The sequence below is a fragment of the Aquarana catesbeiana genome, linkage group LG08, assembly GCF_042186555.1.
Source record: "Aquarana catesbeiana isolate 2022-GZ linkage group LG08, ASM4218655v1, whole genome shotgun sequence".
NCBI lineage: Eukaryota > Metazoa > Chordata > Amphibia > Anura > Ranidae > Aquarana > Aquarana catesbeiana.
Genome location: NC_133331.1, coordinates 122963369 through 122969725, shown reverse-complemented (window position 1 = coordinate 122969725; position 6357 = coordinate 122963369). Strand labels below are relative to the sequence as shown.

General features: G+C 42.3%; 1 long non-coding RNA gene across 1 annotated transcript; it reads left to right on the top strand.

The window, feature by feature from the left end:
* Positions 1–3640: 3640 nt before the first annotated feature.
* LOC141105294 (uncharacterized) lies at positions 3641–5744 on the top strand. The gene is made up of 3 exons (XR_012235553.1): positions 3641–3962; positions 4087–4170; positions 5311–5744. It is a non-coding gene; the product is annotated as an uncharacterized lncRNA (long non-coding RNA).
* The last annotated feature ends 613 nt before the right edge of the window (positions 5745–6357 follow it).

Here is a 6357-nt window from a genome sequence, read left to right as displayed (position 1 = left end):
CAAAATCCATCAGAGAGATATCAACAACATTAGGAGTGGCCAAAAAAACAATTTGGCACATTCTGAGGAAAGAAGAATGCACTGGTGATCTTGGCAACATAAAAAGGCCTGGATGTCCACAGAAGGCAACAGTGGTGGATGATCCAGGATCCTCTCTATGGTAAAGAAAAAACCCATTCACAACATCCAGACAAGTGAAGGACACTCTCCAGGAGGTGGGTGTATCATTGTCAAAGTCTACAATCAAGACTTGACAAAGCAAAAACAGAGGGTTCACCACAGGGTGCAAATCATTCATAAGCTTGAAGAATAGAAAAGCCAGATCAGTTCTGGAAAACCATTCTTTGGACGGATGAAACTATGATTAATCTGTACCAGAATGACAGGGAGAAAAAAGTGTGGAGAAGGCTTGGAACAGCTCATGATCCAAAGTACACAAAGCACACAACATCATCGAAAACATGGTGGAGCTTTCAGTGGGATGTCATGGGCATGCATGGCTTCCAGTGGCACTGGGTCATTGGTGTTTATAGATGATGTGACAGAAGACAGAAGAAGCCGGATGAATTCTGCAGTGTTTAGAGATATACTGTCAGCCCAGATTCAGCCAAATACAGCAAAGTTGATTGGATGGTGCTTCACAATACAGATGGATAATGATCCAAAACACACTGAAAAAGCAACCCAGGAGCTTTTGAAGGAAACAAAGTACAATATTCTGCAATGGCCGAGTCAATCACCTGATCTCAACCCAGTTGAGCATGTGTTTCAATTAGACATGTGCACACGGAAATATTTCGTTTCGGAATTTCGTTTTCGTCCGAAATATAAATTTATTTAGTTACTCCCGAAATTCATTTTTCTTTATTTCGTTTTTCATTAAAAACTTGCATTCGTCCGAAAATCGAAATGAATTAAGGTCGAATCGGTCATTAAAGGCTTATGGTGTCTGTCGAATGTTCAAAGTAGATTCGACGGAGCAGCTAAACTGTACGACGTCACAATCGTACATTCCGGTCGAATTTTCTGGGATGCATTTGACCGGAAATGTTCGATAGCAGCATCGTACAGTTTGTTTAGCTGCTCTGTCGAATCTTCTAACTTTTGACAGACACCATAAGCCACATTTACGTTTGCATGTTTTCGTTTCTGTGTCGAATCTTCATCGTTCATGCTCATTGCATTGGTCTACTCTGCCCCAGCAGTCAGCCAACCAAACGTTCACATTCGTTTCTCAATCGGAAGTGCGGAAGTGCGGCCGCAAAATCCGACGCTGTGTGGCTTAGAGATAATGGCAATGGCAGCACCAGCAGCAACCCATTCCAGCACTAGCAGCATGGAGGAGGCTATTCCTGGGCCTTCTAAGGCAGCATCCAAAAATGGGCGCAAGAGGGGGACACAAGCTGCATCCAGCAGGAAGCGTAACCTAATGTGGACTCATATTGAGTCCCAGGTCCTGGTAAGGGAAACGCTTCCTTGCTGGATGCAGCTGTGTGGCCCCCGCTCCAGGGAAACCACTACGGAGTGGAAGCGAGAAAAGTGGGAGGAGATTTCCAGGAAGGTGGAGGAGACATATCGCCATCGGCGTGACCCGACTGCCTGTCGCAAAAAATTCAGCGACATAAAACGGTAAGTAACGTGTCTGATTATTTTTTTTTTTTACATTTTAACCACTTCAGCCCCGGAGGTATGGCTGCCAAATGACCATGCCACTTTGTGCGATTCGGCACTGCGACGCTTTAACTTACAATTGCGCGTTCGTGTGACGTTGCTCCCAAACAAAATATATGTCCTTTTTTTCCCACAAATAGAGCTTTCTTTTGGTGGTATTTGATCACCTCTGCGGTTTTTATTTGCTTTTTGCTATATAAGTATCCCCAACAAATATATAAAAAACGAATTTTTTCCTCAGTTTAGGCCGATATGTATTCTTCTACATATTTTTGGTAACAAAAATTGCAATAGGCGTTTATTGATTGGTTTGTGCAAAAGTTATAGCGTCTACAAAATAGGGATAGTTTTATGGCATTTTTATTAACAATTTTTTTTACTAGTAATGGCGGCGATCAGCGATTTTTATTGTGACTGCGACATTATGGCGGACACATCGGACAATTTTGATGCCATTTCGGGACCATTGTCATTTATACAATGATAAAAGCTCCAAAAAATGCACTGATTTTACACACACACATATAAACATATGTTATTGCTATCACAATTTGATGTCAGTAAAGTTAGGTGAATTTTTTTTTTAAAAAGGAATAAATAATTTTCAATTTATCCTCCCTCCTGTGAAAAACCAAATTTGCGCATAGGTGTGCCTAGCCTACACATAGTTTGCAGTTGCACATGTTATATATTATCGCCACAATCATTTTAAGAGGAATATTTCCATGCCGTTATTTGTTCTTAGTTAGTTATCACTAAACTGAGCAGTAAGTGCTTTTAAGTTCCACTTGACCTGACCACCTGTAGGTTGCGCCCCCTTTCTGACCAGGCCATATTTTGCTATTTAGTGCATTGCAGCTTTAAACTGCACGCTCCTGTGATGTATTACCCAAATGAAATTTATGCTCTTCTCCCGCCATATATAGAGCTTTTATTGGTGGCATTAGATCACCGCTGGGTTTTACATTTTTTGTTATTGAAAAATAAAAAAGTTATATATATATATATATATATATATATATATATATATATATATATATATATATATATATATATATAAAAAAGTGTTACGTGGCTGGACTTAACCAGCTTGCGGACCCGCCATATTTTTAGTTACTATGGGGGGGGTCCACATCTGCAAGTGGGTTAATGCTTTGCAAAAGAAACAAGGAAGGAAATTTTACACTATACACAGTTCACACAAGCGCGTAATGGAAAGGTGCACTGGAGTGGACACAATGGACATTTACTCGGCACAATCCCTATCCTGCCTTTTATTATTTATTGTGCACCAAAAAAGCATAGGTTTTTCTTACAATAAATTTGGTTAATAAATAAATGTGCAAACCTTGTGCTACATGAAAAAATGTGCCTAATCCAAAAATTCCATTTGCATTGTTTCATTCTACGGGTTCATTCTACATGTGTTTCATGTGTTGATGTCATTTTCAGATTACAATTGTAGTTTAATTGTGGAACCCATTTCTCTTCTCTTTTTGTTTTGCAGTTCCATAGCGCGTAAACGCAGGCAGTCGGGGCGCAGAGGAAAGCAGGTATCTCTCCTCCCCCATGAGAAGGAGCTCTTAGCAGCTGTAGGGGAGGATGAGATAAAAAAACTGCTGGCTCATCAGGGTTGGTGTCAGCATTGCATTGTGTGTAGGAAATTTTTTTTGTCAACCATGCGACGCGACATAGTCATTTACCATGATGTGTTTGATTTTATTTAAAGATCGTCTCCAGGCCCAGCGCCGCCGGAGGCAGAGGGCAGAGGAGCAGGAGTCCTCCACATCATCATGCAGTAAGTACTGTAGTAGTGACACTAATACAGTGGTTCCTTTTCCATTTGTCCAGCCTTCCATTGTTGATTCCAGTGTCATTGTTTCTCGCTCATGTAGTGACAGGTAGAGCCTCTGCGACGCTCTGTCAGGTAACGCAAGCGATTGCGTAACTTACGTAATTTGACAGAACGTGGCCGCTCTGAACTGAGGTGCCTGATCAGTGGCAGTGCACCTAGCACTCGCTGGCGCCGCTGGAACCAGGACAGGTAAGTGCCTCGTATTTGTTTTTTTTTTAAATGATTTTTTCTAAATGGTGAATGCATGTCCCTGCCTTGTAGATAAACGTTAGTGACCTGCCCTGTATTGCCATGCTAATGGATAATTAATTTTATCTATTTACACTACAGTATATTTATTTACGTTTATTAACGTTCATCATTTCTCCTTTATAAATAGGTGTCATCCAGTCAGAGGGGGAGACTGAGGAGGAGGCTGAGGCAGCAACGCCCACATGTAAGTTAGTATAATCTTGCTGGTATCTGCTGAGTGATCATACATGTTTCAATGTTCTTGTACTAATGTGTGAGATTGTTGTACACTGCAGATTGTAATGTTCTTTTCTATCATTACTCAACAGCTGCTGAGCAGGAGGTGGAGGAGACCTGCCCTGTAGAGGCTGCTGGGGATGCGGAGGAACAGCCAGATGCGGCAGATCCAGGGAGTAAGCATAACTTTTTTTGTATTTTACAGGCAAATATAGTATTTTAAATATGAAATGCTGATGGCATACCTTGTCTAGAATAGCTTGTGATTTATTCTGCAAGGCTTCGGTTTAGCTGGAACTATTAATTATATTAGTTCCCCTCTGCAGATGATTCCAGTCTTCCTGTTAGCGTGACCTGTGCTTGTTAATATTTCCCCAATGTCCCTGATCATGCCACCTTCTTGCTGCAGTTCAGATTCCCAGTCTGAGCCAATCACTGTTAATCATTATGAATAACACAGCAGGCTGGGGGGGGGTGTCAGAAAAGAATCTCCAGCTATTGGCTGGCAGTCCCTGGACATGTTCAATCTCTGGCATGCCCCTAATGCATGCATTAACACTTTTCTCATGATGTTATACCTGTTATACCTCCTAGCCTAGACCAGGAGTGAGTAACCTACCTAGCCTAGAACAGAAGTGGGGCTTAATTTATTCAACAATCAGTGGCCTTACAAAATTATCAACTTTAAAAAATAGCCTGCTATATTTTATTAAACAACTTTTTATTAGGTCATCCCAAATGCAATGGCTTGAATGGCTTCTCTTTGGTGAGTGTAATGTTAAAAGCTGGTATAGCTGATATGTTTTTCTGCAAGTGCAACTGATCCTCCATATTTGCCAAAGTCAGTCAGTCTGGATGAGGTAGATTAGTTAGCAGTAGCACTTAGGCGTCCATTACACCTTAAGATTTTCTCCAGCCGCCCGTGCGACCAAGAGGATAAAATCTTTGGGAGATTCCCCTTTACACTGCTCGATGTGTAGAGGGGAATCCCTTTGTACTCTGGCCGGGGAGGACACTCAGCTCCACCCCGGTCAGAGTACAGTAAAGTAGTACTACACCTTCCTGCACAGCTCTGCAAACTTGGTATGACGCAGCGAATTGACACAGACACCACTATCTCCTACACACAAATTGATTAGGTGCATCTCACTAAATATCAAAAACTGGTATGGATGGAAGTGAAAACATCTCAAGATGTTACAGGATTGTCTACAAGGGCTGGGAGATCGTTGCCTTTATATAATGTTAGGGTGAAGAAGCCATGTGTATGTGTATTGTATTATCTATCTATCTAATGTATTTTCTTTTCTTCACAGGTGAAGTCTTCATCCTGCAACTGCAGCCTGTGGACGAAGACCTGGACCTGCCCGCGTCTGGTTGGACTGGCTGTCCTTCTGAGTCCCCAGTGGTTTCTACAGTCCTCCACCCTTCAACATCCCCCCACCTGGCCTCCCCAGTGCATCCTTCACCCGCTCCAGAACAGGCACACATCCCCCACCCTCCAGAGCCACATGTGACGGATTATCTGCGGCGCATTGTGGAGGTCCAAAAGAGACATTTTGCAATTATCCGGAGGCTGCGTCAATCTTTGGCCCTCCACAATCACCGGCAGCTCCGTCACTCTGTGGCTCTGCAGAGGTACCAGCGTAGCCTCAGGAGACACCTGGAGGCTACGCGGTACCTTGGTGACCAGTTGGCTGGGATTAATATGTCCCTACAGCGACTGGTCACCAGGTTGGGGGAGAATGTACTCTAATTTTTTTTTTTTTTGTTTTGTTTATGTTAACTGTTAAATAAAAAAATTTTGTTCAGAAATAATTGTTTTCTTGAGTTTTGCTTTCCTTGTTAGATTTGTGTGATGTTTATCTAAATGAACTAGTCCATATATTGTTACTAACTTACTAGAGGCCTTATAATTGTAGTTTTTCTACATTTAACCATCAGGCTGAACTTAGAAAATTGATGAGATTTCTCTCTACACTATTTCAATGTGCAAAGGGTAATCCAATGTATTGTGTCCAGTCACGCCGTTCAGCTTTCCCTCCACCAGAATACACAGCAGATAGTTAGAGCAGGGGTTACTCTATACAGTCCTCAACAGTTCACAGGACATAGGTTGCAGGCTTGCAATCATGAGGGCAACAGTTAACCGGACAGAGGTTCACAGGCTAACGCAATTACAAGGGGCAACAGTTCAAAGGGCAGTGTCATGGTTATGCAATAGAGTTTGTCTGTCAGCATACCTGTCTCCATGTGTTCATCTCTAGAGACCAGCTGACCCTCACCTGACTGCTTTTGTAAGCTCTCCTCTAGCATGGCTCCACCCCAGCTCCTATCAGGGAACCCTATATTAACCTGTGCAC